The 18,778-nt window shown below is 41.8% G+C and overlaps 1 long non-coding RNA gene across 1 annotated transcript in view; it reads right to left on the reverse strand.

The window, feature by feature from the left end:
- Positions 1-13,797: 13,797 nt before the first annotated feature.
- LOC308657461 overlaps positions 13,798-18,778 on the reverse strand; it is an 80,309-nt gene continuing 75,328 nt past the window's right edge. The window contains exon 3 of the long non-coding RNA XR_014023930.1: positions 13,798-13,913. This is a non-coding gene — a long non-coding RNA (uncharacterized lncRNA). The remainder of the gene's footprint in view (positions 13,914-18,778) is intronic.

Below are 18,778 nucleotides of genomic sequence, written 5' to 3' on the forward strand. Positions count from 1 at the left end.
ATTCTAGAGATGCTAGATTTTCACAAGAACTAAAAAAGCAGATCATGTCTTTTCTAATGTGTTAGTATTAGCTGTTGCAGAAGAGAAAAGAAGAATGATGAGTAGGAGTGGATGAGTAGGAGTGGGTCCAGAGAACGGGCTAGAATGGGCCTATTTGACCTTTATGAGGTCATCTCATCCTCACAACTCTGGCAGGTGATAATACTTTTACATTCTATGGATGAGGCTCTTAAGGCTCAAAGAGGTTGAGAAATTCGATCAAGATCACACACTTGTAAATGTAAAATCTCTTTTCTAATAGTCTCTGAGTCCAGAGCCTTTTTCCACAGCAAGTTCATGTTTTGGCAGCTGTGAGGCTGCATTTGGAAAAGACTATAGAAAGTAGAGAGACTCTACTCTGCTACATTTGCTACAGATTTTAAATTACCTCAGTGTTTCCAGCAGTAACATGCAAATATTGCTCACGGGTGGGAAACAACTGGCCCCAGGTGCTAAGGAAAGCCAAGACACAGCCGTTTTTATCCTCTGACTGAAAAGATCAGAGCATAGATGAATGACACAGGCCCCAGATGAATGAAGAGAGGCTGATGATCCCTTCCCTAATTGATAATAAAGTAAATCTAAGCGAACTTCCCAGGCTCCAAGCTCTAGGAATCTCTGTCCCTTAGCATTAAGCAGTTTAGTGTCTGACAGGCCAACCTCTGGCCCCACTTCTGGCTCCCTCCCCCAAGTACAAGCCAAGAACTGGAGCTTTGCCGGCCTATGAGTCATGGGGCCAAGCTGGGAACCGAGGCAGCCCTGGCCTTTCTGGCTGCCCCCACATGCTTAGAAGCATCCTCTGTCTGTTTCTGTGACCCTCTTTTCAATTCCATTTCCTGACGCCATGTGGCTACTACCTTCAAGTTACCCGCAATTGAAGATCTTCAGCAAATCCAGCTCTAAAAATAACCTTATTTTGTGCTAAAACACGAGCACTAATGCTAAAACTCGTTACTGCTGTCTTCCACCTTTCTCCTCCTCCATCTTGTTATCTAGACTAATATCTACTAGACAGGCACCTATATTACATACCTAGGAACATGTCCTATATTCATAGGTTCTTACCATTTACTGAACCTTTACCATGTGTCAGGCACTATTCTGGATTCAAATACACATACACATACACACATTATCTGGTTTTATATGGAAATATATATTTCCTTGCATTTTACCTGTACCAACACCCCTAGGCCAAGTGAGTGCTCAGCACTGTGAGGAAACCCTTTGGCTATGAAGTATCCTAGGATATAATAAGGTTTGAGGTGATGGAAGGATCAGGGACAGAAATGAAAGAAAATCCATGCTGCGATGCTCATCAAGTAAGCAGGACAAAGCTCCTCAAGAAGCCATGGGGTGTAAGGGTAAAAGCAGGTACTTTTAAGTTGAAGAGAGCCAGGTTTGAATCATATCCCAACACTGGCCATCCAAATGGTTGTTGACCAGAACCTTAACCCCTCTGAGCTTTAGAACTCTCACCTTTTAAACGGGAACTATAATCTCTATGGTAGACTGTGTTGGGATCATTAAATAGGGTAACCATTGTATGAGAGCTGTGATCATCATTATAGTAGGGCTTACTTCATACCAAGTCACATGGGGAAGCAGATCACTACAAATCCTGCACCTATGATTCTCCTCCACCTCTCTTATAAAACCCTGAAAAGCATAAACATAGTTCTACTTAGGTCCCATGACAAATTCCCAGCTTTCCTTTAGGGAGCCAAACTCACTCTGCCTGCAAAATTATTTGTCAGAGTCTAGAATGTGATGATACTTGAGACAGAGTAGATGAGAAGGTAGGAGTCTCTGGTGTCTCCACCCCATTCACACTGTTTTTGTTAGCAGCAGAGAGCATTTTTTCCCTATCCCCATCATCTTTCTTTCCATATTCTCCCACTAAATGGCCTGTTAGGTGAGGTGCAGCTCTGTGGGGCAGTACCAAACATATTCTCATCAGGAAAGGGGATGGAGGGCACCATCTGCACTCCTTTTACCAGGCCCAAATAGTCTCCTTGATGTGAGGAGAGAAGGTCCCATAACATCTATGCCCATGGCATTGAAAGAGACTCCTGGCATGGGCACAAAGACCCTCATGGAGAGGGAGGCCTTGCCAGGGTGTGCCCTGCTGCCAACCTCCACACATGGCCTTTCAAGGCATACTAATTCAATGTCTCCTAAGTAGCTGTATGACATCTGACTGGAAAATGCAAAATAAGCTTCTCCATGGTTCATCCACACAACCATATGTAGCTACCAGGGACCAATTCAAGCCAGTTTCCTTGGCCAGGTGGGTGTACGTTAGGCGCCAGACAGCATGTGCAGAAACAACAGTGCTGCTGGCTGCAAGGCCACACGGGACCCATGTGCCTTCTGTTCCCACAATATGGGAAGCTCCAGGGTTCCAGGTGGGAGAGGCAAGGCTATGTGTCAAAGAGAGACAGTAACACCAGAAGCCCAGTTCCTTCCTTTACCACAACTGAGGGTTGCAACAAGTTCTGCTGTTTTCTAAATAGCAATAATGGAGAATCTCAACAATAACCATACCCATAAATAAAATAAGTGCTTCAGAAGCATCTTCAAGACCATAAATAAATTTCAGGCTTATTCTACATGGGGATATAAAAATATAAAGACAGAAATGACAGGCTAGGGACAAACCCCTCTAAAGCAAACAAACAAACAAAACCCAGTAGGGATTGCAAAACTGGAGGAAAAAGAAAAAAAAAACAGCCTTAACATGTGGCAACTTTGCTCTAAATCATAACAAAATGTGTAGCCTTATATTTGCTTCATTAGTTATTTTAAGAATTAAAAATAAAACAACCAGGTAAATACAACTGATGCTCATTCTGCCCAAGAACTGGCCTCAATGCTTCAAAAAAATCTCAAGTGTCATGAAAGAAAAAAGAATTATCTTTAGGGAAACACTCTAGATTAAAAACTAAGTAGATATGAGAACTAAATGCAATATTTGACTCTGTATTTGTGCCTGAATTTTTTTTCAAAAGTTAAAAAGGGTGTTATTAAGGCAATTGACAGTATGCAAATATAGAATGAATAGTAGGTAATACTCTTGTTAAGTAGTGTTGAATTTCCTTGTGTAATATTTATAATGTGACTTTGTAGTTGAACGACCTTGTTCTTAGGGGAAATATAGAAATATTTAAAGATATAATGTCATGATGACTGCAACAAACTTGCAAACTCTCAGATGATTCTGAAAAATGATAATGATGATAATGATGATAAGCATCTCCCCCACATTTACACAGAGTTAAGCAAATATGTTAAACAAGAATTTAAGTGGGTATTCATTGCATTTGTCTTGCAACTTAAAGTGTTTGAAATGTTTCCAAACAAAATGGGAGGGAGAAAAAATGGGAATTGTTATAGATTAAAATATATTAAACAGATATATCAAACAAATGTAATGTGTGGGCCATATTGGAATCCTGGTTGGAATGAACCAACTATAAAAAGGATGTTTTTTTTTGTTTTGTTTTGTTTTTTTGGTTTTTTTTTGTTTTTTATTTTATTGTTGGTTGTTCAAAACATTACATAGTTCTTAATATACCATATTTCACAGATTGATTCAAGTGGGTTATGAAACAAATGTAATGTGTGGGCCATATTGGAATCCTGGTTGGAATGAACCAACTATAAAAATGATGTTTTTTTGTTTTTGTTTTTGTTTTTTTTATTTTATTTTATTGTTGGTTGTTCAAAACATTACATAGTTGACCATCTGAAAATTTAGCATAGATTATTTATTAAATGATAATAAGGAATTTTTGATGTGATAATAGTACATTGTGGTTATAGAAAAAACTTTTTGTCAGTTAGAGACTTATGAAATATGTACAAGTAAAACAATATGTGTTTTGGGATTTGCTATTACATAAGCCACAAAGGAAAAGGAAAATTTAAATAAAGGTGAAGAATATGGAGCAAGAATGACAGTGTTGATAATGGTTGAAGCTGCATAGTGGTTATGTGGGACTTCTTTATACTACGAGCATCCTTACTTTTTGTCTGAAAATCTCCATCATAAAAAGTTGCTTAAAAATGACAAATAGGGGCTGGGGATGTGGCTCAAGCGGTAGCGCGCTCGCCTGGCACGCGTGCGGCCCGGGTTCGATCCTCAGCACCACATACAAAGATGTTGTGTCCGCCGAGAACTAAAAAAATAATAAATATTAAAAAAAATTCTCTCTCTCTCTCTCTCTCTCTCTCTCTCTCTCTTCTTTCACTCTCTCTTTAAAAAAAATGACAAATATATGCAGAAGGGTGCTGCAGAGAATAAAATCATTCTTTCTAAAAGGTAGAGATAAATAATTTTTAAATTAATCACTCATACTCATTTATAAATCACAGCCTTTATATTTTACCTTTAGAAGTTTAAGACGTGGTACACATGCACACGCGCGCGCGCGCACACACACACACACACACACACACACACACACACACACATTTTAAAAACAATACTCCAAGCCACTATTGCCCAGGTTCCAGCCCCAGAGGTGATGCAGTGACAAGCAGTCACTTCCTATCTGCTGGCTGATTGCTGAACAAGTCATCGACAAGCCTTCCGAGTTCAATATATATTTTTTAAATTCTCTCTCCCTCATCTCCAGCTCTTCCTTCTCACTCACCACCAATAATAAAACAAATATCACTCCCCAAAGGATTCCAGCACAGTTATTTTTACTCCTATCTGGTAACGGAAGAATTGCAGCATAGAGATGAATTATGGACGGGTTCACAGTGAATCTGGGTTGGGCTCAGACGGGGACCTTGGACCTTAGACCTCTGCTCTAACCGTGAGTGAACATGTCCTCTCTTGACCATCCAGAATGTAGGCAGCTCTAGTCTCTATAGTAACCAATCTGCCTAAAATAGGAATTAGGTGGGGAACAAAACATTTAAAGCCAATTGGGTCCATTCATACCCAAACAATGTCAATTTAAGGGCTGTTACCCAAATTGTTGGCTTTTTGAATGGTCTCCCACCATGTGCTCAGCTAAAGGAAAGGGGGGAGGGTATCTGTACCAAACACTCCACCCCACACAGAACCTTGCATGCTTTTATTCTGTTTTCCCTCTTCAAACATTTCTTTATGTCCCAGAGTCATATGCCCTTAAAACAAACTTTTGGTGAAGGCAGTTTTATGGCCACAAGACTGAGACAAAAGCGAAAGTCTAAGAATTCCTTATGGTCAAAGAAAGCTTCCCGAGAGGAAACAGGACCGAGTCCAAATCCCACACAGGAAACTGGCAACTTTGTGCATTATTTTCTGGTTCGAAGGTAGGTTTTTGAACAATTCTCTTGTCTGATCAACTTCCCTGTGGGTCTTCAGGAAGGAAGTGGAATAGCATTTGGAACCAGAGCTAACAAGGCCCAAAACTGGGAAGTGAAATTGTACAGCCACTTTGCCAAGGGCACCTTACTCTCAAGGCCATCTGACGCCCTCATGAGGGTGCACCTGAGGTGTATTGATAGAAGAACACAAGCATGGACATTATTTCACTGTCACTACTATCACCACTTCTGTGTGTTAGACATAACTTTGGGGTTCTACACTAGAAAATATCCTCTTCTTCTTCAACCCTCATTTTGGAAGTTTTTGACTTCCAAAATATCGTTAGGCATAGGGAGAGCTATCCCTGCACCTGTCAAGTAGCCCTTTGTTTTTTATATTTTAGTTTTCCCAAGTGGGTGGGAAAAGACAAGCAGTAGCATTCATTTACTTTAGATATCTTTTTTTTTCTTTTTTCTTCTATTCAAGAAACATTTACTTAATAGGAACTTGAGGCTAGACCTGGAGTCTCGTTACTCACTTGGATATCAGTGTCTTCAAGGCTTTCATAGTGAAGTGTAAGGAATGTGTAATCAGCTGAATTATAGCATGGCAAGCCTTGCCAGGTTTAGCAAATAAAAATCAGGATGCTCGGCTGTATATGAAATTGAGATAAGTGATTGTTTAGTATGAGTAAGTTCCAGATATTGCATGAGACCTACATATAAGAAAAACGATTCATTTTCATCTGAAATTCAAATGCCACTGGGCATCCTGAATTGTATCTGATCACCCCAACTTATACTACGTGATAGCTACCATCAGTGAGTATACAAAGGGCTGCAGGAGCACAAAGGCCCGAACAGAGAGCAGGCAAGACAAAGGAGGCCTCCACACAGGAGCAATGTGTGCGGGGTATTGAAAACAGCAGAGAGGGGCTGGGGTTGTGGCTCAGAGGTAGCGCACTCACCTAGCATGCATGAGGCACTGGGTTCAAACCTTAGCACCACATAAAAATTAAATAAAGGTATTGTGTCCATCTACAACTAAAAAATAAATTTTTAAAAATAATAATAAAGCAGCAAAGAATGTAATCTTCCAGTGACCTGAAGAAGAAGCCCCATCAGAATAACTGGGAAGTTGTGAAGAGCATTATAAATGCTGGCACATAGAGTGCCACGTGGGTAAGTGGCTTATGATCAACCAAGGTGGTTGGATATCATTCCTTGGCCATGGGGATCCCTCAGAAGATTTTTCACAGGGAGTTGACAGGCTCAGACTTGTTTTGGGGAAACTCTGAAGAAGGGAATGAATTATTAGAAGAGCAGGATAAGATGAGCAGTTAGGAGTCCGTTACAGTAACTCAGGAGAAGTTCCTGATAAAGAATGAAACTAAACCAGTGGCTCTGGAGATAAGAGGAGAAACCAAATATAAGAGATGATAACTCAGACCTGTCAGACTGTTGATGGGCAAGGCATTTGGCCATAACAAGCATGACTCTCAAATGTTAACTGGGAGAATAATGATTCTGTCTTTGGCCATGAACAATATGACATAGTATGTATTCAAAGTAACTTCAATCTAGAATCTAGCAGCAATTAGTTAACATTCAAAAACTCCTAATTATAAATCTACTCTTCAGGGATAGTTAATTAGCAACCGGAAACTCCAAAGAGAAATCAATAACCTTCAGAAGTAGTTACTTAGCATGTCAAATGGTCTGTCTAAATCTGTCCCAGAGAGTTTGTGAGTCGGCTCTAGTGAGAGTTAGTGACTTAGGAATATCGCAATCCCCACAGCCCTTGCCTGAAGAATTTGGTGTGCCCAGTAAGGCATGACCATCATCAGGTCTCAGTCCTGTGGTTCCTGAATCTTCAAAGTGGGACAGAAAGTTAGCACATTCTGTCCTCAAAATATCTTTGTATTTGTTTTGCACGCTTATGAACAAATATTAACCATAGGTCTGCCAAAATTTGATCCAAGGCTCACTTTCATTTCAACACACTGTGTAGTGGTGAGGTTGTTAAAATGGTACATGGAGTCTGTCCACACTTATCTCCACTGCTGGAGGCTCCTATACTAGTCATGGATAGCAAAAGAAAATTAACCGTTGGCCAGATGACTTATGTCCTTTCAAAACAGAGGCCACTGGAAATCGACTGATTATAGACGAAGGTGTTTCCTTTAAAAAGCATGGAACTCAGCTTGCAACCCTGCTCGGTGGGTTTCAGACACAGCCAAAACATGTTGTCTAGGTCATAATTCTTGTGGGGGAGTCCCCTTCAATCCCTCCGGGAGCCAGATTTAATCGATGACGTGTAGCTGAAGAAACAGGATCACACATGAGGACTTTCTGAAAAGTCTGGAAAGACTTAAAAAAAAAGTAAAATAAACCCAAACATCCCATCGCAAATGTTGGCTCCAAATAGAAGACTTTACTGTAAACCTTTCAGCCATTCAGACTCCACTGTTATTTTTGAAAAGACATTCCAATAACAGATGCCCCTTCAATTGGGGCATGGTTTGACAGAAAGCAGCAGACACAATTTAAAAAAGAAAAGAAAAAGCACTCTTGAGACACGTCAAAACAAATTAGCTGTGATGCTGAAATTATTTCCTGTTGGATTTAATGAAGTTAACAAGATAAGTAAATATGAAAAACAGCATTAGGAAGAAGGAACCAAATTCCTCCCAAACATGGGAGCTTTTCCATATATTGATAAAAAAAAACATGGAATTTCATTTGTCTATTTTTAAATATCACAGCATCCTTATTCCATGTCTGTTTTTCAAAATTCTCTTTAAGATGTGCATTTAAGTGAACTATTTGTGCTGTTTTGAAACCTGCTTAGAAATCTATGATTCAAGCACATTTCACGTTGTTTCCACATTGAATGTAGTACTTATAACGAACTGTTAAATGATAATCGAGGGGCAAGTTGAAGTTATTTAAATGACATTTGGAGATTTTGTTACCTTTCATTAAACAAGGTTTTTTAGTCTCAATTAGCATAAGTAATTAAGACTTGGCAGGAAGTTAGAGATGTAGTCCCTTCCCTCCCACCCAACTCACAACCTAAAAATAAACTACTCCAAAGACATTTTTACTACCATTCCTGATCAGTCTTCCTTAGCTTATGTAGAAAATGCCTTAAAGATCTAGGAAGACACACAGAGCTTAAAGTCAGGCTGGTTTCTAGTCCCCACTCTTGTCACTGTTACTTAAGCACTTCATCTCTCTAGTCCTTAGTTTCCCATATGGAAAGATGAGGAGTGGAATCTTTGACAGGGAGAAAATCTTCCGGAACAGGCAAAAGGAAGCTTTCTTGTCTGTGCGATGACTATATGTTTCATATAAATTAACATTTTTGACATTCCTGAATCTCAGACAAACAGATAACTGGAATCTTTGATAATAATACATTGTTTATTGAGCACAATATTGAGCACAAGGAGGAGGGAAAAATTGAGAGGGTGAAGTCCTATAGTTTATTGAGGAGACCAGAGTTCAGGGTGCAAGCTCCCATAAACATCAGCCTTCATTCATCTTGAATCATCCCTCCTCAGGTTGGCCTCCTGAAGCCTGTGACCCATTAGACTTTGTTTCTGGTCTCCATCAAGAGCAATAACATGCTCTGGTTTTCAGAATTGGAAGTAATTTTAAATATCAAAACTCCTGATTTTGCGGTTAAAAGCGCAGCCCAGAGTGCTAAACTTACCTGGAGTCCAAGACTAGTCAACGAGAGAGCCACTTACTAGTCTAGACACATTAACTCTGAGGCCAGAATTTTTTCCTTCATATCATAGTACTTCCATATGTGCAAAACCTTCTCAAGTTTCCCTCAAATAACTAAGGAATAATTAATAGTTATTAATAATTAATAATAATACATTTGTAAAGGGTATAGAAGAAAAGATGGTTGTCTTACATATGTGTGATTAATGCTGCTTAACAACCGCACTAAAACAAACTTGTGTTTTGTTTCATTATTACCTGACTAAGGCAGGTAAGAAGTTTTTTAATGCAATATACAATCAGTGCAAAAATTATTACACTAAATCAATTCCAGACAAGTTAATTCAATGCAAGACCAGCTGGACACTCAGCCCCGCAATCCCTGGATTTCCTTAACCCCAGGGAATCTAATAACCTTTCCCACCCACGTACACGGTGACCCTCTGGGTTTTGTCATCACCTGGAGCTTCCTGCCATGTAACTTCCCCCATCCTACATTCTTATTGTACCATGTCTGCTCTTCCACCTCATAGAGACCGCAAGTCCCCAATCCCCAGTCCTTTCCTAATCATGGGCCTGCTCCTGTCTGAACTTCACAGTTGATCCCAAGTTCTCTTCTCTCAGATTCCTCCATTTATTTATCCCACAGTCCTTCCATAGTACCTGCCCAACAAAACCTCAAGACTGATCAGCAACACTGTCACCTGCCTTGTCTGCTCTTACCCTGGCCACTAAGACCACCACAGCACCATGGTGTCCAGTGTAGTCTGCCCACCAGTCCTTTGATTTGTCCAGCATGAACTTTACTCTTTCCCAGCCCAGGCTCAGTCCTCATAGGTCCTCTCGCTCCTTCTCTTGCTTGGCTTCTGGCGTCCTAATGCACCAAGAAAAATCAAGTTAGTCAGGAAGGATCTGCTTCAACTTCCTGCCCCCTTCAATATTAACACATTCAACCCTCACTTATCTTCCCCCCCCCCCCTTTTCCCTAGTCTGTAAAGCTGAAGTCTCCTTGCTCTTGTTTGGAATGAACCTTTGCGCTAAACCACACCTCTTTCCACTTCTCTCTGCTACACTCTTAGCCTCTCCCTCCCTCTGGGCTCTTTCCAAAGGCTGGTGATTATCAGAGAACTTCTCTAGCTTCTCTAGGCCTGAAACACCCACCCCTTGGCCAAATGCTCCTCAGCTTCTATCAAATCCCTTTCCTCTCCTTCTTACCCAGACAATCAAAAACATAGCCTGCACTCATCACTCCTTCTTCCCATGGCCCTTGCCTCCACTCACAGCAATATGGCTTCTGCCTTCCTTCTTTGGGCCATGAATTATCTCCATCTGCCAACCTGACATACACTTCATCACCTGTCTTATCTTACCAACCCCTCTGCTTTATCCACATTGATGATGATTTGCTCCTACTCAAAACTCCTCTTAGTCCTGTAGTTGATGTCTGATTCTTTTCCTAACTTTAATTCATTTATCCCTTTAAAACTGAGACACATTTATTGGTACCTGATATGCATCAATAATTGCAGGCATCTGGAGATGAGGAGAGCAGACTCAATTCCTGTCTCTACCAAGTGTACTGCCTAACAGCAGAAGCAGGAGTGACGAGGTCATAATACCAACATGTGGCCAATTCTTATTATTCAGGCAGCATTGTCCCCTAAAGTCACTGCAAACATTGAGTTAACAAATAGGAGACCATTCCTTCTTGCAGAAGACAGGGACAGGTTCTAGCAGTTCTCCAATCATAACATTGTCATCAACCATTCAGTACATGACCTTCTTCTATATGTTTCTGTTTAAAGACAACTTATTTATACCCATGTCTTATAAGTGATTGATTATATGCATTATTTCTTTATTTAAAAAAAAACACCAGCTGAGAATAGTTTAATATTTTCCTGATCCTGGGCAACAGGATTCCTCCCAGATCAGGGTCTTTCTGTTCAGTGAAATAATTTTCTGAATTGCTTTCTCATCTTGTCCCAGTCAGTATTCAGGACCTTCTCTTTCTCTTTCAATATCTCTCCCCCTCCTTCTCTCTCTCTCCTCCTCCAGCCTTCCCCAAACACAACACACACACACACACACACACACACACACACACTTAGCATCTTTCAACTCAGGTCACATTATCAGAGCTTGTGTCTCATGGTCATCCTACAAATCATCTTGACCCATTTATTTCTGCTTCTCCAACTATAATTTATAGAAAGCTATGATTAAATCTCAACCCAACACATCAGAGTTTCCTGAGAATGAAGATGGAATTATTAGCCAGGGGTGGATGCAAAGATGACTGCAGGGTCAGCGAGAAGCAGAGTGTAGAGATGAGCATGGGCTGTGGCCAGGCAGACCTGGGGTACAGTGTGCTACCATTTGCCAACTGACACCTCAGCTTGAGCACTTGACTTCTTTGAGCTTTGATTTGCTCTTTCATGAAATGGAAGCAGTATCTGAGAAGATGTTTTAATACCTATTACATATAAATTCCTTGATACACAGTTAGGGCAGTTAGTGCCCCTTTTGCCCCTCTAGACCTATTCAGTTTTCAGGACTATAGCCTTGTCCACTTGCCCAGAGCCACTTACTGGGCCTACTGGAGTATGTATGAGCTGGTATTAACAGCATCTCACAGCACTGCAGGGGAGAAAATTCCCATGGCAAACAGTGAGAGACTTGGAGGAGGAGGCAAGGATCTCAGGAAGGGAAGGAGGCAGGGAGGTGAGACGGACAACAGCTTTATGGAGAGGGGGAGAGGAAACAATGGCAAGACACTGTGATGGGGGAGGGAAGGGTGGGAGGAAAAGAAAGATGAAGAGCTAGGAGGCAATAAGTCTAAGCAGAGAGCAAATGGACCACAGAGGACACCATCTCCTACTCCCAGGAAAAGTCAAGTGTCCCCTGAGCCAGCTCGGCTCACAGAGGATTGATGCTGCAGGGAAGAACCAGGTAGCCCTTGTCATCCATCCCAGGTCTCAGGCCAAGAAGAAAGAGCTGCAGTGAAGCTGCTAATGGACGGATGGCCAAAAGGCAACACCTGGAGAAATGGGGAGTCCCGCTCTTGGGCCTGGCCATCATGTGGGTCTCAATTTCAACCGATTTGAATGTAAGCACTTAAATTTGAGAGAGAGAGAGAGAGAGAGAGAGAGAGAGAGAGGGAGGGAGGGAGGGAGGGAGGGAGGGAGGAAGGAAGGAAGGAAGGTTGGTTTCCTACATCAGTCCCTGATGTCAGTACTCTGCAGGGATTCACAGCCAGGAAATCTGGAACCCCTCCTTCAGCGTATGGTGAAACTCCAAGAGAGAGAGAGCTAGACCCCACAGTCCACCTAGCTCCTCTCTTCTTCAGGGGAAATTGGGGTCCTCATGTCAGATCTTCCAAGGGAAAAAACTACCTCCCCTCCCCTTTCTCTGCATTCCAGAACAGCAGAATCTCACCCTCATAATTACATTCCTGCCTCTCTGTTTTATTTCCATTAATCCCCAACCAATCCTTCCCCATTTTACCAAATTCTTCTTCCGGATGAGTCAGGGATTAAAAATGCTTGGCATTTTTTTTTTTGCTGAATAAATTTAGTATCTCTCCACAGAGACACTGGTCAGTGCCAAACCACCTTTGCTCTGTGACAAGAAGGCCTGGGTGCACAACTTGCCTATCTGCCCAGGACTCAGGTCCTACTGGGCAAGCTCATGTGACTGTAGGCTTTGCTTGTGATCTGCTCCAGCTAGCTAGGCTGACTGGCCCAGGAGGGAAGGGGTGAAGGAGGAAAGGAGAGTGGGAGGGAGGGAAACCACCATGCTGGTTGAATATAAATCTCTTCTTTGATCATACTTGTGATGTCCATGTGGTCACTCCCGTTGTACAGAGCCAGAGAAACTCAGTCCCTTGCCAAACTTGCAGATGTTAAGACAAGCTAGAACTTGACTGTCCTACCCTGAGTGGGAGCCAGTTATTCTTTGCACCACAGCAAGCCCTGGAATTGAACAGGCAGTTGGCTGAAGCTGACTGCCATTCTGCCTGCCCCAGGCCTGGATGCTCTGCCCTAAGTGGAATGCAAGCTGCAGCTTCCATTTCTCTGGTTTCTCAATTAGGTGTCAGGCTTTCCCAGAGGGAGAACTGTTGGTATCAAGGCAGCTGTGGGAGAGGCATTTCCCCTGTACCACAGCATCCTGCTACTCCCCTGCAAATTCCATGGGATATAGCAGCCATGCAGGAATAGCTCACCTCCCTTAGCAGGCCTGGTGTATAGCCAGAGCTCAAACTAGTGCCGGAAGCCAGAGAGCTCTCTCTGCTATGCAGGCTTTATGGATTTCTCTCTTCACTGCTTCAGACATGGCTTTGAATGTTTTTTTTTTTTTTTTTTAATTCGGGGTCTCGCCAGTCATTCATTCCCAAGCTTCTATTTTTGTGTTCAAACTCAACATTTTTACACTGACAGTATGGTCAAAGCTCAGAGAAGCACAGAGATTTTCTCAAGGTCACACAGTCAGTGCATAATAAAACTAGACCTGACAACAATTCAGTTGTCATTCACTAGATATTCATTGAGTGCTTAGTATCTGCTAGGCACTGTCCTGGGGGCTGAATGCCCAACGTTGTTACTAGAAACAGACTGCACTGCTCTTGCTACAGCTCCCCTACGCCCCTCTTCTGGATGCTTTCCATTCCCAGCCCCAGAGTCTAACCCTGAGACCTCCAAGGCCACTCACCACAGCATTCCTGAAGACTCAGAAGAGGTGCTTTTGTGTGCAGGCTTTTCCTCCAAGACCCTGGAATGCACATTCACAGGACTTGCTGATTTATAGCCATGTTGCCTTTCAAAGAATTCTCTGGCCTGCGTTGAGTCAACAAATATGAGAAAAGGCTTGTTAAAAGTTCTGTCACGAAAGCTAGTTGTTCCTTGTTTAGGAGGATGCTTTCTTTATCCCTGGGCCCCGATCAGGCCTGTAATAGTGCTCCTTGGCCTTACAATGGCCCAAGATCTATGTGTAAGACTTGGAAACTTGCAGAAATATCCATTTATTCAGGGCTATATCCAATCTTGCCACTCCCTGGAACAGCCCATTCTCCCATGTATCCCCTTTTGTCTTTAAACCTTAAACACTTGCTTTTGCGATCACATTGGTCTGTTTTCTATTTCTACACTTTTGTCTCCCTGTCATCCACTGAGAACAGTGGCCACATCCTCTTTGTGCATGCTGACCTGTGTAAAGAGAATTCATTCATTCATTTATTCATTTGTTCATTTTTGCACCCATCCATTCAACCTTCCTGGCCTTGCTCTGGGAACTGGCCATACACCGCAGTCATCAAATAAAGATAACTATTGCCCGGTGCACTGCCTTCATCTCCACGCAGGACCAGGCTGCTCTTCTCCAGCTGGCAGGAGTGTCTCTGGCTGATGACTCATTGCTGAGTGTCTTCCCTGGGACTTGCCTACACCAAAAGGAGCTTGTCCCCAAGGAAATGCCCTTCCTATAGACAGACTGCATCCAAGGACCAGAATACAAGGCCCAGCTCCCTGTGTCTCACTAACCTCAGGACATCCTTGAAGCAGTGACTTAGCTTCCAAGCTCCCCTGGAATAAGCTGAGACCCCCCATTGCAACCACATCACAGGTCCACTCCTTTCTTGCCCAGCATACTGTCCTCACTCTCTTGTGGCTGCTGTCCCTGAGAACATCCCCCTCCCCCACAGACACCATAAGCTTTCTGCACACAAATCTTAGTTCAGAGTTTTGTTCCCAGGAACTTGTCCTGTGACACCTGCCATCATGAAGTTTATTTTGTAGAAGAGGGAGATAAAAACTAAAATCAAATAAATAGTAGCACAGTATGTGAAAAGTGACATTGCTATGGGAAAACCAGAGTGGGGTCAGGGGATCAGGGATATGGAATGGGAGATGATGAATTTTCATTTTTGATAGAGTAGGATCAGAACAGGCCTCGATGAGAATGTGACATTTGAGCACAGTTGAAATTAATAAGCTGAATGTCCAAAAGTCTCTGAATCCAAAATTGTCACTGAGTCACTCAGGACTCTCCAGAGAAACAGAACAAACAGGGTGTGTGTGTGTGTGTGTGTGTGTGTGTGTGTGTGCGCGCGCACACACGTGCGCGCGCATATATATGCATATACTTATATATAATATGATTGGTTTTGGAGGAATCCGTTCATGGGATTGTGGAAGTTGGCAAGTCTGAAATCTGTAGGGCAGCCTCAAACATTGAATCAGATGAGAGTTGCTTCAGTCTTAGGGCAGAATTTCTTTGTGAAACTTCTGTCTTTGCTCTTAAAGCCTTTAGCTGACTAGATGAGGGGTCACCTGCTTTACTTAAAGCCGAATTATAGATGTTCATCACATCTACAAAATATCTTTACTGCAACACCTAGGTACTGTGTGATGAAATCACTAGGTACTATATAGCCTGGCCAAGATGACACAGAAAACTAGCCATCACAGCTGTTCTGTCCCACACATAATTCCTGACCCATTTCCCTGTTCAAGTTTCTCCTTGACAGGCAGCAAGAGCTGACACCTGAATGTTTTACTACTTATCTGCTCAATTGCCTTCTCTCCTCATCACTAGAGTGTTCCTCCCATGGGAGCAGGATCCTCATCTCTTCAGTTCCTAGCTGTATCCCCAGTGCATCGATCATACTCAGCTCATGTTAGGCGCTCAGTAATAATTTGTTGCATAGTAATGAATGAATCTTAAACTTAAGTATGGAAGAAATCTTTCCAAAAAATGAGCAATATTTCAAACTCAGAAAGGATTTCAGAAAAGGAAAAAAAATCAATACAAATGACAAAAGTTCATTACCAAAGAACCATAGGGAAAAGGGAGCTTGGGGGTTGTTTTGTACACCCTACCACGGGATACAGAACTTGATGATTACTTTTAAAAATTTAGACTGGAGACAGGGAGTGGTGAGATTAAACAGAGAAGCTACACGCGATGGTAATAGAGGAAACATATGGAGGTAAAGGCAGGCAATCTTAGCAAGATGACAGAAGTTGTCGCAACATTTGGTCCTCGACAACTTAAGATTTTGGATGGTGTATGTGTGTGCATATTTTCACCAATCATCATCTTTGTTGATAAATTCTGCTACATTTTCCATGGAATAATATCTCTCTACAAATGTTCTGTGGGGTGCTATTTTCACAAGATGATAACATATGTTCTTAGGAAAAACGAAGGAAATCATGGGGAAAACTTAAGGCTGTTCCTTAAGCTGTTCCTTTACTCCAAGTGCTGAAAATGTCAAACTTACTTGATTCTAGAAAAATTTTTTTATTGCCATCCAAAGTCAGAGCCTTGGAAAGAGAAATCAACGACAACTTCTGCTGTAAGTATAGAAATGAACACATTTTCTTGTCTTTAAATCTGGACTTGAAAGGTTTTAAACTGGCCATTTGGTCTGTGAGGGCTTTTGTTTGGCCCACACAGTGTTCTTTCACAAAATTTGATTTTTTTATAGGGTGCGGGCATTTTAGTTGGCCTCAGTCTCTATCATTCCCCAGTGTCTTTTGTGGAGCCCCAAAAGACACTGTATGTTGTAGCTGCTTGCTTTCTTAAAAATATTCAGGTTGATAATCTTCCAGTTTGAGGGTCTCAGAAAGAAAATAATTATGCAAATCAAAATAAGAGATGGAAATGATAATGAAGAGAGAGCTCCCAGGTAAGGAACATGAAGGTGCTAGGATAGCACCTAACTAACATGCCATGGTCGATGGCATCAGAGACTTCAAAAAAGGACAGGGGAGAAAACATTGATAAACCAAATTTCTGACAAGGGGTTAATATCCAGAATATATAGGAACTGAAAAACTGAACAGCACAAAAATAACCCATTTTTTTAAAAAATGGGCACTAGACCTTCATAGGCATTTATCAAAAGGAGACATACAATGATGAACAACAGGTGTTGGAAAAAATGTCCAACACCAGTAATCACCAGGGAAATGCAAATCCAAATCCATAATGAGATATCACGTCATCCAGTGAAAATGGCAGTGATCAAATTAATAAAGGCAACATGTTCTGAAAATGATGTGAAGAAGGAGAACCCTTGCACACTGCTGGTGGGAATATAAATTAGTATAGCCTTTATGGAAAAAAAAACAGAGGCCCCTTTAAAAATTAAAAATAGAGCTACCATATGATCTGGCAATCCCACTTGGGTATATATTCAAAGGAAATGAAATCCATATGTCAAAGAGACATCTGCACCCTATGTTCATTGTAGCAGTGTTCACAGTAGCCACCTAGGTGGGAAACAACCTAAGAGTTCACCAACAAATAACTGAATAAAGAAAATGTAGCCCATATGCATGATGGAATAATATTCAACCATAAAAACGATGAGATCCTGTTATCTGTAACAACACGGATAGCATTGGAGATTGTTATGTTAAATGAAATAAGCCAGACATAGAAAGATGAGTACAACATGATCTCACTCATATGCAGAATCTAAAAAAAATTGATCTCACAGAAATTGAGGAGAATAGTGGAGCCCTCACACATTCTCAGGCATGTGAAGAAACAGATATAATATGTGGAGGTGAGATATACATATATGAAAATCAAACTGATAACTTAAGGCATTAAATAAGTGTTCAAGTATGGCTCAGGAATCAAGAAGCAGGAGAGGAAAGGTTCTTATGGATTGATATGGCAGAAAGGGCTTCATAATGGAAGAAGAATTGAACTCAGCTAGAGAGGAGGGAAGAACAGCCTCCAGTTGAGATGTAGTGGTCCGAGCAAAGCCACCAAGGTGGGAGGCATATGTGTTAGGCTGCAGAAGTCCCCCCATTCTATTAAAGACTGAGTAGGTGGGAGCAGTAGAAGGGATGAGGATATTTTTCAAAAGTAGATTGAGAACACAGAAAGGGATGATAAGATTTTTGTTTCTGATTTGTAAAAGTATTCATCAAAGTTCTTCCAAAATTAAGCAGCGTTTTAAGATACAACAAAGCACTCTTGAGAAAAAAAAAAAATCATATGAGAGAAGAATCAACCCCTTCCCAAGTATGAGCTATTTATTATCCCTGCTTTCCTGTGAGTTGGTTATTTATCTACTCTCTGGCTCCAAATCCACCTTCCTACCCCCTGCCTTTGATATGCCAAGCCTCCCCAGGGCATTCCCAGGCTCCCCATGAATACTGCCTATAGAAGTAGGAGCGAGAAGTAGAGCGTGATGGGAGGGTGGGAAGAGCACCCTCCTTCCAGTTCTCTCCATTTCCTGTGTCTCCCAGAGCAGCGCTGCCCCAGCAGCACGTGGACTCCAGCTTTCACCAGTCCCGGATCCAGCCTCATCCCACCCCTCAGAGGTACCAGCAACAGCCAGGTGGCGCCACCTTCAGAGGGCTCAGCTCAGTGCGCAGAGCTCCTCCTAGAGACCTTGTTCAGCTGACTCCATCTGTTGGCTTCTGCTTCCCCAGCCCTTGAGTCGCCAACAGCTTCTTTTTGTTAAATTAATTTTTATTTTTTCTAAAGATAAGTTCACTGATCATAAAACTGGCCATTTTATTTTTTTAAATATCTTTATTTTACTTATTTCTTTTTATGTGGTGCTGAGGATGGAACCCAGGGCCTTGCACATGCTAAGCAAGCACTCTACCACTGAGCCACAACCCCAGCCCCAAACTGGCCATTTTAAAACAAACAATACAGTGGTTATGAGTGTGTC

This window comes from Spermophilus citellus, assembly GCF_964194105.1.
Source record: "Spermophilus citellus genome assembly, chromosome: 1".
Taxonomy (NCBI): Eukaryota; Metazoa; Chordata; class Mammalia; order Rodentia; family Sciuridae; genus Spermophilus; species Spermophilus citellus.